Genomic DNA, 16,546 nt, shown 5'->3' with positions numbered 1-16,546 from the left:
ACATAGTTATCTATGACTTATCTGTACCATTTCTAGCTATATACTAGATTTCAAGTTCCTCTGAAGAAAGAACAATAATCTTGATGATAAAGAGCATCTCTTATTCAATTCTGTATCCCCACAGCCAAGCACAGTGCCTGGTACCTAGCTGGTGCTCAAAGAATACATTAAATCTGCCCTGGACTGGATTTCCCTCTAAAGTCGCCTCCAATTCTGGATGTAATTTTTAATTGTATTGCTGGTGACTCGTCTATGTACAAGAATATACTTAGAATTCGTGTTTGTATAAAAATGAGCAAAGAGAAGCTCTTAACACAACTGTATAACAAAAACACAAGATACAAATATAACTAAAAATAAAATAAACAATGACCCTTGGATTACTCCAAAGACCTACCAAAAGATGGCATTTAAAATGGGAGCAGGCAGCTATCCCACATACCTACCAAAGTTCATTCACGGCATTTTTTTGATAGTAGGTGTTGCTATATAGTTTTGCTTACCCAACTTTAAAATAATCACTACAGTTTCCTTCTCTTAATCCCAACAAATGTTAAGGTGTATGTAACCCTTGAAACACAAAGGTATTTTTCTCGATGCTGTCCCCTATTCTTCCATGATCTGAGGTCTCTTATCTATGGCCAGACTTCTCGAAGAGCTGTCTCATCTATATTCATTGTACACTTGGTTTCCTCAATTTAGTTTATCACACCCTTCTACTATAACTCTTCTGCTAAAGCAACAAACCTCAAACTAGTACGCCTCAGAAGAGCCTTAGCATTTCAGTAGATTTTTCCAGGCTACTAACTCCTGGCTCCCCACTCCCCCTTTTAACAATCTGTAAGGTCTTAGATGAGACCTGGGGAGTTTATATTTTTCATTAGTATCTCCATAATTCTGATACAGGCAGCTTGCCTGAACACACTGGAAAACCAACTAGCTAAGATTATCAGTAACTTCCCAACAGTCAAATTCAAAGCCTTTTGGTCTTCTCTTTTTCTCTCAGCAGCATGACAGCTTCATGAAATTCCTTACTTCATCATCATCTAACACAACCACACTCTTCTCTCTCACAACCTTTCCATCAGTCTTCTTCACTGGCTTCTTGATTTCCCAGAGTCCTTAATCTTTCAATGATGGTAGTTAGGAGCTCTGTCAGTGTGCCTCTCCCTAACTTTATATATACTTCATAAGCAGTGACAGTCACACCCATTGCTTCAGCTACCATCTAAACAACCTTAAATCCTGCCACTTTGGATTCCACAGATAGTCAGAGGCTATGCAGTACAGGAGAGAAAAGATGTTTCAGTATCAGATGAATCTGAATGCAAAATATTTACTCAGCTATTTACACAGTAACATGCCTAAAGACACACACCTTTTTGAATTTCAGCTCTGTTCTCCTTTTAAAACTAGGAATGGCACCTTTCTAACAAATTTCTGTCCTGATTAAATGAGGGGAAAAAAAGATTAAATGAGAAGTTCTCATTACCACAAGGACCTGACAGCATGCCCTGAGGACCCCATGCCATGGCCTCAGAGGTGGCAAGAAAGGAGAAAGGAGATAACTAATGTGAGGTCAGAGGACTGGCACATACAAGGGGATTGAGCAGATAAGTAAATACACTGAGGAGATAATAGGAACCAATTTCTCACTGGTGGAGAAGAGATTTACAAATACAGAAAGGGAAAAGGCTAGATGAATCCTGAGATGTTAGACTGGAATTGGTTGTATCAGTGTGAACTTTTTTTTTTTTTTGAGATGGGAGTCTTGCTTTGCTCTGTCCCCCATGCTGGAGTGCAGTGGTGAGATCTCGGCTCACTGCAAGCTCTGCTCCGCCGGCCGCGCCCCCCTCCATTCACGCCATTCTCCTGCCTCAGCCTCCCGAGTAGCTGGGACTTTTGGCGCCCGCCACCATGCCCAGCTAATTTTTTTGTATTTTTAGTAGAGATGGAGTTTCACCGTGTTAGCCAGAATGGTCTCGATCTCCTGACCTTGTGATCCGCCCACCTCGGCCTCCCAAAGTGCTGGGATTACAGGCTTGAGCCACCACGCCTGGCCCAGTGTGAACTTTTAAAATACCTCTACACAGGCATAGAAACAGATTCAGATGTGTGTATACATATATGCAATTCCTAGCTCTATCCCCCTAAAAGTGATGATATACCAGCAGAAATGAACACAGTAAACACTCGGATCTCAGTTCCTAAATAGCACCTCTACTTAAAAAAAAAAAAAAAAATCTGGATTCCTTGGAAAAACAAACTATTTCAGAGCTGTGATTGGAGAGTATTAAGATCATCTGGAACATCTTGTTAGGCCAGAATGTAAGGAAATACACCAAGGAGGGGGACAGGTCAAAGAGATAGGAGAGCCAACTTAAAGGCCAAATTTGGGACAATTTGACCAACAAAATGAAATTTTAAAATGACAGTAACTAATAAAAACCAGTAAGCAGAAACAAATCCAGGAGAATATATTGATATAAAAGAATGAATAAATACATGTATGGAGAAGAAGGGGGAAATCTCTGTCAGCAGAATATAGAACTAATAAATGTAGGTGGCAGCTTTCACAGTTGTGGCTGATTCAGGTAGCAGTCATCAGACCTGAAGGCTGGTGGTTAGCACCTTCAGCTCTATTGACACACTCCTAGATATCTTCGCACATGAGAATTCTCAATTACAAAAGGAAAAAACGGTAACTTCACAGTAGAGAAACCCAGCAGACTTGAATTTAACAGGCGTTCAAAGTTAAATATCGCTGGTAGCAGGACTATACAGCACGTTTCCTAGCGATGCACTAAGAATATTACATTATTTCTATGGCATTCCTGCCAAAAATGCACTTGGTCTGCACATGAGGAACCACTGGATGAACTTAAGTTAAGGAAAACATGTAACAGAAAACAAGGACTCCACTCGTTAAAACTGTCAATGTCATAAAGGACAGGGAAATATTAAGGAACCATTCCAAACTGATGGGAGACTAAAAGATGTGACAATCAAATGCAACGTGTGAACCTGAATTGGATGCTGGACCAAAAAGAAACGAGACACACTACTGGGATAGCTGGAAAAATCTGAATGGCATCTAGGGACCTGAAGGTAGTGTTGTATCAACGTTGATTTCCTGATTTGGCAGTTATGTAGGAGACTGTCCTGTTTTCTAAATACACACTAAAATATTTAGGAGTGATAGGCATCATGTCTGCAACTTGCTCTCAAATGATTCAGAAAAAAGTCAAATGAAATTAGAAATGGTGCATTCCCCTGAAATGGAGAAATAAGGATTAAAATGGGCCAGAAATGAGAGGACCAGAAATGAAAGATGATGAGGTTGTTTCACTGAAATTTGAGGATCCAATTAATATAGTAGAAAAAGGGAAAAGGTTGAAGACAATTCCAAGGTTACCCCTTGGCGCATCTGGAAAAGAAGGCCTTACTGAGCCAAGCACAAGATGTTCCAGGCTCATTCTGTGTTGTGTATACACATGATACATAGCTAGTACAATGTTAAAAATTAGTTTAAGGCGATTCGGGAGCTCTTTGTTGTACTTTTCTTGAGATTTCTCATTAGGTTTGAAATTATTTTAAAACGTTAAATAAGAACTCATGACAACTTCACTATCTAGCAAAATACGTGGCTCACTGAAAGTGCTCAATAAAAATCATCTGGCCTTCCCTTGCTAAAGAAGGGAAGTTGCTAAAGAAGAAATCTTAGCATTATCTTCAACTCTTCCCCTACAATGTCCAAATGGACTCTCAGGTCTAGTGAAACTACTCAGTTTTCAGTTCTAATCTATATTGCCCTATTTCTGGTTCCTATCATCCCTCCCCTGGACCACTGCACCACTGCAACACCATCTGGTCTCTTTGGTCTCTCTGCTCCATTTCTAACCTCATCATCCTTGCATTATCCTTGTATCTTTGCATCATTATCTAGAAGTCACAAATTACCTTTCAAAACCCACATCTAATCTTATCATTCCTTATTTAAATACCTCTAATTGTTCCCGAATGTTAATGCTGATTTCCCAAGAGGCAGACTAAATGCATGTTTAGGGCACCAGTAACGCAAGGGCACCAGAAAGATATTTCACACATACACACACACACATACACGCACACGCACATGCACACACAACAGTGAAGTGGGGGAGGCAGCAGATAAAGGGAGAGAAAAAGAGGGAGAAAGAGGAGGGACTCTGACTTAAGAATTCTCAAGTTTACCTTAAGCTTACTTTAGGATTTGATATTTATTTCTATTACACAGTGTATGCCAAGGGTGGGTACCATAAACTTTCCAGTACTTACAGTCTCTTAAACAGTGGTTTTCCCAATCCTTTTCCCAACTTGGCAACAAAGAAAATAATAATTTCTTAGCACACTGGGATAAGCCACAAAGGCTATCGAAAGCCAAAAGAAACCATCCTCGGGCAGGGTGGGGAAGGGGATCTGATATGCCCAGGTCCCATAAACAAGGGTATCTTGCTCTCTAAAACACTGGTAAACCATTCATGGCACACCAGTTGGGAAGCTCTATTTTAAAGGTCTTAAAATGATCCCACTCATTGCCCAAACACAAGGACCCTCACAAGGCTTCATTTCCCACTGCAATCAACACACATGCGTGCGCGGGAGCACACACACACGCACACAGAGATTCACATACAGGAACAGACAACCACACCCACCCAGAGAGAGACAGACATATCCAACAAGACAACTTTTCTCCAAACACAACATGCATCCGTTCATACTTGACTTTTTGTACATGCTGTTCTCTCTACCCAGATCAATTCCAAATGATCCTTCAAGACCATATTCAAATGCCACTTCTCTTTTGCCCAGATCTTATTACACTGTCACTATGCATTGTAATTGTTTGTTGACATGTGTTACCACCCTAGAATTTGAGCTCAAGGACAAAAATCATGTCTTATTTACCTTTATACCATTGCTCCCACTACAATTGCCATTTCAAATGTTTGCTTAACTAACATATAAAGGAATGTTCACCATCATCCCCAAATAAATTTTCAAATTACATTAATTAAAACAATGAAATACAATTATACAATTAGCATTTTTTCTTCCCAAAACAAGGACACCCACTGTAGGTACTTTTGTAAGAGAGAGATCTGGCATAGAAATATTCATGACACTTGACCATTATCCCACTCCTAGGGTTTTAAACTGAGGAAATAAACAAAAAACCGGTTAACAAAAGGTAAATGTCTAAATCAGTCATGGTATATCACCTGAATGTTTAATCACTTAATTATATTCACTGACCTTGGTGGCTTTGGGTAGCTAAAATAAATAAATAAATAATATTCATGAAGATAGGAATAGAAAAATGAAAAAAAATACCAACTATCACTTATTGATCATCTCTTCTATTTAAAGCACAATGCTAGATGCCTTACATATATTATCTTAATCCTCACAACAATTCAAGGCCAACTGACTCAGAAATTATATAATTTGTACAAGGTTTTTGAGGCTAGATTCCAAACCAGATTTGACTCCAAAGTCTATGATCTTTTCCCTACATTGCACAGTCTCTACTACACAATGTTCCCAATATATTCCTCTCAAAATTCTACCTCTACCACCCAACTTTATTTTTTAAATACGAACAATTATCTGCAAGGAAACAAAAAAAATATATTATGGTGGTGATCAAGGGTAAATGTTGTTACAGTATTTATCTTTTTAAAAAACTAGCAACTTTTAAAAGCAGTATTGTTGAAAAACAGACTAAATTCATAAGGCAATACAAAAGAAACAATTCCTATTTTAATTTTTTTAACCTAAGAAAATTAAGGAGAGTAGGTAATGTAAAAACTTAAGAAGAAAAAAAAAAAGCTTAAGAAGGATGTATTAAACTATATCTAAACAAACATATGTTAACCTTAGGGTACTTATTACCAGGATTCATTAACTGATCCTTGTGAGTGGATTAAGCCGCATTCTTCCAGAAACAGGTGAATTTTGAAAAAGGTTTAAAGAGGTGGCATACGAATTGGAGAAGGCGATGTTTAAGGAAACGAGGACAAAAGAAAAAACAAGGCTATCTTCTTTTTAAGCAAGAATGAGAAACAAGGTTAATGAGATGAAGTTGGTAGAAAGTCTTCAAGGTCAAGCAGGTACATTTGTAATTAATTTGATAAGTACCAGGGAACTCCTATATATTTTTAAATGGGAAGGTGGCATATTAAAACATGACCTTTAAAGATTCAAACTTTGTTCCATCATAAAGTACTGCCTTGAGTTACACAATGTTTTTGTCAAAAAATTGGGGAGGTGGGGAAAAATCCACTACCCTTTATGTGTGCTTTATACATACTCGTCTCAAAAAGAGAAACTGACTAAACAAAAATCTTTAGGTAATGGGTGAGCAAATTGGGGAGGGGGATCCTTTCAGATACAATGCTTGTGAATATTAAATGCTACTGTATGTTTTAGTAAGAATCACAGAACTTTAAGCAAGAAGGAACCTTGGAGATAATCTTTCAGTGGCAACCCCTTCATTTTCACACCAGATTAAATTGAAGCTCAGAACTAAATAACTTGCCTAATGCCATATATAAATAGACTAGTGGAAGATTAAATACTAGAACTCGGATTTTTTAAGCAGGAAGACCTAAAGCTATGCTGTCCAATACTACAGATACTAGCCACATCTGGCTATAAATTTAAATTGATTAAAATTAAATACAATTTTAAATTTAGTTTCTCAGACACACTCGTCACACTTCAAGTGCTCCATAGCCACACATGGTTAACGGCTACCATAACTAATAGTGCAAAAAATATTTCTATCATATTTGTCAAACAGTGCAAAAAATATTTCTATCTTCAATAAAGTTGAAGGAAAAAAGAATATTTCCATCATTGCAGAATGTTTAATTGGACAGAACTGATCTAAAGAATAGTTTCAGAGAATTCCACTTACTAGAAGTATGAGCTTGGACAAGTTATTTCATTTCCCTTAGCTTCTATTTGGCAGGGAGGGGAGAGGATTAATAGTACCTACCTCATAAAGTGTACTTGGTGAGTGGGACAACATGAAAAGCCCCTTATACGGTATCTGACACTTAACAGACAATAAATACTAACACTCTTCCCTTCTGGATCCTTTTTTCTTTCAACTACTCTATATAACCTCCTTGTTAAAAAACACAAACACAATAACCAACCCAAGTTGATATCTTCCTCATGATAGTCTATACGATGTAATTTTCATTTTGTACTAATTTATTCAACTACTTGCATCTCTCTTCCAAAGTTTCTACTTAAGAATAATGAAATGAAGAATGAATGTGAGGGAAGATACCTCTAATGAAATGAAAGAGAGTCTAATAAATTTCCCCTCCTCTTTTTCCCCAGTCATGCAAAAGATAAGAAATTATGCTGTTCCTAGACAATGGTACTTTCTTATCAATAAAGAAGATTCTATGGTATTTCTACATTATACCCTATCTCACCATCTGTACTACTAATTAAATATTAAACGAAGAGATAACAAGACCTCCTTCCTACAGTACTTTTCTGGCAAACAATAAAAAGGATTTTCAGAATGCTAAGCCACACTTCAAGGCTTCAGAGCTTATTCTAGTCAACTGGCAAATACAACAAATCTGGACTGTGGTACATAAAAAACTTCGTAACATGCAATAACCGCGAAAAACAACAAAATTCAACTCAGTTCGTAAACTTCTACCAATAGCTAAATTTTATATAGGAGCAACAATTCATATTTAGCCACAATAACCACTCCTAGCCACAGCAACCATTCGTAGTGAGTTGATCAATTTTGCATTCCAAGAATTGAGGCAGAACTTTTAAACATTTGCCCTTAAACATACACCAAACAAGATTTTCACATATTTTTAGAAAAGTTTTCTTGTTTAAAAGTGGCCATATTAACTCTCAAGCAGAGGCAAAAGTACTCTCAATAACAGACCTCCTTGCAATTCTCTGCTAGTCTCTTACTTTGCTCCTTAAAGACAACTACTAAAAACCATGATCACTGATCCCGCTTTTAGAGTTTGTAAGTCATAAATAAATACTAAACATATAACAATGGATACTGTACTTTACAACTCAATTATGTTTAAAAGACAATACTATTTTAAAAATACAAATCACACTTTAGTAACAACCTAACGAAGTCATGTAAGTTAAAAAAAAGCTGAAAAGTTTTTATTACCATCTCACATAAACTGTATTACTATCTCACTTTATTATACTTTTTTTAAAAGTTAGGCATCTATGCCCAAACCGATTAAATCGAGTATGAGAGATCTATAATTTTTTTTAAAGTCCTTCAACAATAATGAAGTGTACACTGGTCACAGAATAGTTCAAATGAACTTTCCCGAGGCTGCATTCTAAGTACATCCGACCCAGAAAGTATTTTTAGCAAGTATGTTCAATCAATGCTGGTTTTATGCCTAGCCTAAATTAGAAATTGGGTGTTATAAATTTAAAGTAACAATGTTACCAGGGACATTTTAAAAGATATTTAATTAGAACATAAGAAAAAAACACAAGTTTGACTCAATTCAATACCTACAGCTCTGAAGCTAAGACGTTAGGAAACGGCCAGTAAGAAAATCACATCCTCATCTATTACTACTTTTGAGGAACCTGCGATTTTCTAACTTAATAAACGTGGACCTACTCAATATTTTTAAAAACTACAAAATAGTGATGCCTCCTTGGATTTTAAAAACCTCTTGCCAAATTTTTAGAACAGACTAGCAAAATCACAAACATTCCCATGTATAAAAAAGACTGTTTCTCTCTTATAAATCACTCAAGATCATCTTATGGGACCGTGCGTGTTTCAATGCAAAATGTAACAAAGATATGTGTACCATAAAAAATGCGAAGAGACATAAAAATTGCTTTTGTGGTAACTGGAGCATAAATTTATTCTGACAAAAAATGGTGATGTCCACAAAATGATCACATTCATGGGCTAGTGAAGAGGTTCTGTACAATATACAAACTTTTGCTTACGAGTTTTTTCTTTAAAAGAAAGTTGAATTTATATTAATCAAATCTAAGATTTAAATAATATATCTAGCTCTATTCCATTAAGCACACTTTAGGCTCTGAACAATATTTTAAGGCCATCTCCTTCCCCTTTAAAATTGAAAAAAAAAATTTTTTTCCTTTGGCACGTTCAAGTTCAGAAAACCAAGATTTAAAAATGCCCTGCTTTTTACTATTCCAGTCTTCTTTCTACTCTAATTGTCTTTTGCAAGTCGGACACATTGGCCTTTTGTTTTCATCTTTCTCCATAAATACGTTTTAAATGTGACCAATCCGCTGCACTCTTTCAACTGGGCCCAAGATCTGGACACAGAAACTTAATATTACTGAAACCTCTTATTCGAAAAGCAGCTGGCATACTGCAGATGTATAACAAGTTACCCTAGAACAAGCGTTCTGAAAAATCCTACAAATCGTCCTTGTACATACTGATGTCACTATATGATGCAAGCCCAGACATAAAATCTTCCACCCCAAGTTTTGCAGAAACATCCACACATCACCTGTGCTGGTTCCATTTTATGGAATGGAAACCTGCGAAATGCATCATTATTTACCTATATCTCAACTTTTTTTTTTTTTTTTTTTTTAGCTCAACTACAGATTCCCCGATACAGGTATATACTGGTAGAATCATAACAGGCTTAAAACTTCAATGGTAGGAATAGTTGGCTCATGCAACGTGCAAAAAGCGCTCATATGAGCCAATTTAAAAAAAAAAAAAAAGGATTCCAAAGCTTTACCTAGAGTTTAGGTACCGGGGAACATTCTATCTCCGCACCTATTCCATCCCTTGTCCCTTTTCTGACCCATAATAGAGATTCCAACTATAACCCCCGCAAGAGCAGAGGTCCCAGGAAGAAAGGAAAGAAGGCATTTTTTCCCCTTCCTTTTAGGTCATCCTCGATCCTCAGGCTTGCTCTACCTGGCTCACCTCCCAGGAGCCACACATGCAGGTAAGAGCCTCGCGTTCAGCGTGCAGGGCCGAGAGGCCGGCGGGGACCGGAGAACCTCTTACCTTCGTATATCACAGCCGCGTCCTCTCGGCTGGAGAAAAAAAGCCTCGAGGCCCCGGCGCGCAGGGGAGAAGCGCGTCCGCCGTGCCGCTCCGGGGGGCTACCTCAGCGCCCCCCGAGCAGCCGCCGCCGCAGCGGTCGCGCCACGACCCGGAGCCGCCAGCACCACCTCATGCTGCTGGGCAGCCGCGGGCCGGCGTCGCCAGGGAGGTGGCAGGGAGGCGGGCAGCCGGCGACCTCTCCTACCTCCCTGCGGGGATGAGATAATCCACACCCCCAAAAGTGCGTGGGGGAGGGGGGCCTGGCCCCAATCCTCCGACCCCTCGGCCAAAGCCAAGTCTCTTTCCTCTCCGGCTCAGGCCCAATTGCGGCCCCTGGGACCCAGGAGTCCTGAGAGAACAATGTTGGTGGTGGGGCGCGAGGAGCGGAAAAGCGCGCTGCGCGGCGTGAGCTGGCGGGTAATCCTGGGCAGCGTTTCTGTGTGAGAGTGCAAGAGGAGCTCAGTCACCCCCTCCTTCTCCACCTCCCCTTCCTCCCCCTCCTCCTCCGCTATCTCTTCCTCCTCCCTCAAGCACACCCCCTCTCCCAGGCCGCAGCATAGCAACCGAACATGGCGGCTGCGCAGGCGCCGCCAGTCAGCGGCCGGGAGCCGCGGCGGCAGCCACAGGAGGCGATCTCGCGAGAAGCGAGGCTAAAACCCTGCCCCGCAGCGCAGGGAAGAGAAGTCGCACCAGTCGGAGAGCGGAGGGACACGCAGGTGCGAGAGAAGACGGCCTAGCAGGATTGGGAGGGCGGATTGGAGGGCGCATTGGAGGGGGAGGCGGAGCGCTGTGGCCCCCGCCCCGCAGCCGCATCGCGATTGGTTGCTTGGGCTGCGACCCCTGCTGCACCCACTGACCTGAGGGACCGGGGAGTGGGACAAGAAGCCTGTGTTAAAAGGGGAAACCAGACCGCTTGGCAGCGGGTCGCCCCAACCTCAGTGATCCTAAAGGATATAGGTTTTGGGGGGCAGTTTTGAATCATTTCCTCTCCTAAACATAGGCTCCAAAACAAAGCCTCAGCAACCAACCTTCGTTTATAAAACAAACGTTCGGGGATGCCTTCTGTGTGCCTTTTAAAATTTAGTTCATTCTGATAACATGAATTTGGTGTTATCACGCCAGGGTTTTTAGCCAGGTGCATTATAATATTTTATTGGTGATACAAACTTACTGGTAATAGGACAGTTGCCTGCGGGTGATCTCAGCTGAAATGGAGGAAGAAGGGATTTGGGGACCGCCACACTTCCTTTTTGCCCAATTTTTATTAGTGCCCTTTTCTGTCTCCAGGTGCCTTCTTTGTCCTTCCTTGCTCTTAGCTTGAGCATCCTATCAGAGCCTACCTTTATAAAGACGATCTTTCAAAAACCACTTTCCCCCCAAGCCGACAAAATGACTACAAATCAGGGGAATTTGAACAAATGTGGAAAAGATAGAAATTTATATTGACTCTCTTCTCTCTCACACCTGTTAGTTTTTCCATTTGAAAAAGACAGCTTGTCAATCCATGTTTCCTGCTTTACTTCTTCACTTGCTTTTCTTCCCAGATCTCTGTTGTCACCAGTGCTCATTCATTCCTCCCTAAACATGCATTCGTGCCTCTGACTCGCCATTTTCTGTCTTTGATCATGCCATTCCCTCTGCTAAAATGCTCTTCATCTCATTGTCATCTGTCAACATCCAGTCATCCTCCAACCAAAGATCATATGAGACTTCCACCAGAAATTGAATGTTTCATATAAATAGAATCATACAATATATAATTTTTGTTGAGAGGCAAGGTCTCGCTATGTAAACGGAATCATACAATATGTAATTTTTGTTTAGAGGCAAGGTCTCCGTATGTTGTCAGGCTGGTCTCCAACTCCTGGGCTCAAGAGATTTTGCCTTAACCTTCGGAGTAGCTGGGATTACAGGTGTGAGCCACCTGGCTTACGTGTAGTCGTGTGTCTGGTGTTAAGCAAGACACAAAAGTTCCTGAGTGGAACTTCCCCTGCAAGTCACCAGGATGGACCCTTTGAAGTTATCAATACTCACCATTATTCCTTGAAAAATCTGAGTTCACCTTGAATCTACCTGCCTGCAACCCTGGAAAGAGAAGAATCAATAATTATCCTTAAAAAGAGAGAGAGAGAGAGAGAGAGAGAGCTTTAGACTGTGCCCCAGCCTCACATGGGCCCATTGAAAGTTGAATTGTGAAAAAATAAATTAATATATCTCACACTTTAATGTACATGCTGATCACCTGGGGTTCTTATTAAACTGCATGTTCTGATCCACTAGGTCTAGAGTGGACCTGAAACTCTGCATTGCTTTTTTTGTTTTATTTTTTAAATACAGACAGGCTCTCACTGTGTTGCCCAGGCTGGTCTTCAACTCTCCTGGCCTCAAACAGTCTTCCTGCGTTGGCCTCCCAAAGTGCTAGGATCACAGGAGTGAGCCACTGCACCTGGCCTAGAGACTCTTTCTAACAAGCTCCCTGGCTTTTGGACCACCGTGGAGTAGCAAGGATGTAGTTCCTTAAACTGGAGTCTAAGAAAATATATATGCAAATTCTCTACAAAATATGTAAATATTTTGCTATTACTTAAATTATGTTCTCTTAAAAGTTAATATATTCTAACCGCTATGCTGGATCATTTGATGACCACCTTGTAACGAAACCCTGCACCTGATTTTGTATTTGGCACCAAGCACAAATTTAATTTTCTGGGGCTAATGGGAAAAGAATAGAATACTTCTTGTGGAAAGGACAGCATTCTGGCTAAGCGAAGGTCATACGTCCTTTACGGCACACTGCACAAAAGTTTAACAGAAATTCAAATAGAGAAGAATGTTGGGATAATTAAGTCAATTATAAGCATGCCAAACAGAAAAGCGCATACCATAGCAGTGAGTTCCATATTCTCATATCAAAGGACAATTTAATTTCAGCAAAACAACAAATGTCATTACCACACATTACATACATAATATTAATTGAATTTTTTAAATTTGTGAATTTAATTTCTAAAATTATTTTAGTTTTATAGACGTGAGCTATAAGAATAAGAAATTATTACCTAAAGTTTATGTATAATTAAGAGACATAATTAAAATGACTTAACAGTTGGAAGTTAGCAAGAATTTTTTTTTTTCATTCAAAAGTGGCCTCAAACATTACTGGATATTGGCAGACACTGCTATTGACTGATTTTTTTCCTTGTCTGCAGCCTGCCCTTGACTGTGCTTTGGGAGAGTAAGAGCAAAGGTTGTATCCACACTTGGAGGATGTTGGCAGGCGAGGACTGGCCGTTTTGCACTGTGTGGTCAATGGTAGGACCTCTCTTAACCCTGGGTAGCTACAGCCAGAAGGGAACAGGCATTTGTTCTTGCCTGTATGGGCCTTGGCAGTGACCCCAGGCAGCAGCAGTGGAGAAGCAGCTTTGACTAGGCACTGTGGCTGACTCACCAGCACCCACTATCAGTAACTGGAGAAGACCCCTGTGGAAGAAATGAGTAACAGTGGGATCACTGGGGATATCTAGAGAGAAGAACCTCAAGGGAAGGTTGGACGCTACTCGCTAGGTAGAGCTCAGAGTGGTATGAATTTTAACTTCAAAAAGCACATGACTTAAACTGACTTGATTTTGTTGCCTATGCTGGTGAGGCGGGACATACAAGGTATACAGGCTTTCAGTCAAATGTGAGTCCTGTCTAACCTGGCCCCCAACAGGAGACCTTGGTTAGGTACCTGTCTGCCTTAGCTAGTCAATTAAGGGAGAATTTCATCTTTTTTCCCTGCCTGGAATCATCATGCATAACTTAAAAGCAAAAACAAGCAAATTTAAATAATTGAAACCTTTAAAGAGGTGGCACACATGTTTCCAGTAAGTTCAGGATTCTGTGGCTTGGGTTTCCTTTAATCACAGAGCTGTGTTAAATATACTTAAAACATTAAAAATCCTATACCATATACCTTGGAGGCAGTTGGCCCAGATTTGTCACCATGTCAGCATGGCTCTCTCCCTCTTCATTTTCAGCAATTCTTTCCTTTTTTTCCTGTATTGCTGAATAGCAGCAGAAGACCTGTTAGCAATCCTGATATCAGGAACTCTACAAAAAAAGTGTAAAATTTTAAAAATCTAAGACTGCCTCCTACTCTCAGTCCCACTCTCAAAAGGTAGGCACTATTGACAGTTCTTGCGTATCCTTCCAGAATTTTCTCTGAATGTATAAGCTAAACCTATATCTCTTTTCCCTGCACACAAGGGACGATTTGTGTTTCACTTACAAATGTGTGTGGAAATCATTCCTTAACAAAACATATGGATACATGTCATTCTAAGGGCTGAGCCATAATGTGTTTAACTTTCTCTAATTAATGGGCATCGGACTGTTTCTAGTAATTTACTGTTACAAGTAATGCTCTAAAGAACGTTTTCATCGAAGCATTTATTTAAGACAAATTCTTGGAAATGCAATTGCTGGGTTGAAGGGTATGACCATGTTTAACTTTGATAAATGCTGCCAAATTGACTACTGATTGCCTTACTGTGTGAGAGTTATTACTACTATAATCCACCTCTTCCTTATCATTCTGCGTTTTGTATTTTTCACAATAAAAAAAAAAATCCCATATTTTCTTCTAGTACTTTTAGTTGTGTTTTTAAAATACTTAAAAATCCATGATCCTGATCTCAGGATTGCTAGTGGGTCTCCTGCTGCCATCTGGGAAATAATTTTGGTGTAAGTGGATAGAGATGCAGCTTTTCTTTTTTTTTTTAAATAACTATCCAGTTGTCCTAATACCACCTATGGAATAAACACATACACACACACACACACCCCAAATTGCTTTCATCAGATATGAAATTCTCAAAGTTTTTTTTGGATCTGGATATTTTTACTTCATGCCATTGATTTACTCCATCTCTATTTTCATTTCTTGTTGCTGCTGTAACAAATTACCATAACTTTGACCGCACGTGGTGGCTCATGCCTGTAATCCCAGCACTTTAGGAGGCCGAGGCGGGTGGATCTCTTGAGGTCAGGAGTTCAAGACCAGCCTGGCCAACATGGTGGCCAGGTATAGTATAGATGGGGTTCCAGCTATACTAAAAAAATACAAAAAATTGGCCAGGTGTGGTGACACACACCTGTAGTCCCAGCTAATCGGGATGCTGAGACAGGAGAATCACTTGAACCTGGGAGGCAGAGGTTGCTGTGAGCTGAGATCACACCACTGCACTCCACGTGGGTGACAGAGTGAGACTCTGTCTCAAAAAGAACTCCCAAAAACCAAAAAAGTTACCATAACTTTAGTGGCTTAAAAGAACACAAATTTATTATCTTACAGTTCTGGACATCAAAAATCCAAAATAGGTTGCCAAGATGTGTTCCTTGAGGAGGCAGGCTCTAGGGGAGAATCTGTTCCCATGCCTTTTCCAGCTCCTGGAAGCCACCTGCATTCTTTGGCTCATGGCTCCCTCCCCCATCTTCAAACCTAGTAGCATCAGGTCTCTCTCTCATCACCTTTTCTGCCTTTTTTTCTTCCTCTTGCCTCCCTTTTACAAGGATCTTTGTGATTGCATTGTGTCTACCCACATAATCCAGGATAATAGCCACATCTCAAAATCTTTAACTTATCCACATCTGCAAAATCTGCAAAATCCCTTTTGCTGTGCAAGCTAACATTCACAGGTTCTGTGGATTAGGGATCTTTGGAGGCCATTACTCTGTTGCTATGGTCTCTAATACCAGGCTGTTTTACTATTGGAATTTATGATGAGTTTTAATATCCGAAAGAGTTCATTGCTGCTTATGACTTCTTTTTCCAAGATGAACATATTTTTAATTATGTGAATTTAAAATATGTGAGTCCTTGATTGTGACTGAAATAAAAAATTACATTGACAGCATATATAGTGTACCTAGTATAGCTGGTATAGATTATCTGAAAAAAATCCATTATAATTGTGTATCTAGAATGTAATGTGTATATAGAAATGTGTTCTTAGGACACTGATTATACATATTATAAACCACTTAATCTGTATATGTCTTCTTAATGTAAACATTAATGCAAATTAGTCCTCATAATTTTCATTCATTTAAAAAAAATATTGCTCACTTACTATTTGCTAGGCACAAGAGGTTGCCATTGCCTTCAAGTCAAGTATTTTTCATTCTTAGGATTGTGACTTATTAGTGGGTTGTGAAATCAATTTGTTGCATCATGACTAGCATTTTGAAAAAAAAAAAAAGGAACTGGAATAGACTAGAAAATACCAGAGTGAGGCCGGGCGTGGTGGCTCAAGCCTGTAATCCCCGCACTTTGGGAGGCCGAGACCGGCGGATCACGAGGTCAGGAGATCGAGACCATCCTGGCTAACACAGTGAAACCCCGTCTCTACTAAAAATACAAAAAAATTAGCCGGG

General features: G+C 39.8%; 1 protein-coding gene and 1 long non-coding RNA gene across 3 annotated transcripts in view; one reads left to right on the top strand and one right to left on the bottom strand.

Annotated features, from left to right (window-relative positions):
• The window catches only part of PTPN4 (protein tyrosine phosphatase, non-receptor type 4 (megakaryocyte)), a 230,060-nt gene extending 219,200 nt beyond the window's left edge, over window positions 1–10,860 (bottom strand). Inside the window, exon 1 of one of the 2 annotated variants that reach the window (XM_011941633.1) lies at window positions 10,091–10,860. The gene's annotated coding sequence lies outside the window, so the exon portion shown is untranslated. The remainder of the gene's footprint in view (window positions 1–10,090) is intronic. The other variant, XM_011941634.1, reaches the window with a different exon arrangement.
• The window catches only part of LOC105511504, a 36,410-nt gene continuing 30,592 nt past the window's right edge, over window positions 10,729–16,546 (top strand). The window contains exon 1 of the long non-coding RNA XR_001001724.1: window positions 10,729–10,845. This is a non-coding gene — a long non-coding RNA (uncharacterized LOC105511504). The remainder of the gene's footprint in view (window positions 10,846–16,546) is intronic.

Source organism: Colobus angolensis, unplaced genomic scaffold (genome assembly GCF_000951035.1).
Source record: "Colobus angolensis palliatus isolate OR3802 unplaced genomic scaffold, Cang.pa_1.0 Scaffold20, whole genome shotgun sequence".
Taxonomy (NCBI): Eukaryota; Metazoa; Chordata; class Mammalia; order Primates; family Cercopithecidae; genus Colobus; species Colobus angolensis.
This window is presented reverse-complemented; position numbering and strand designations above follow the sequence as displayed.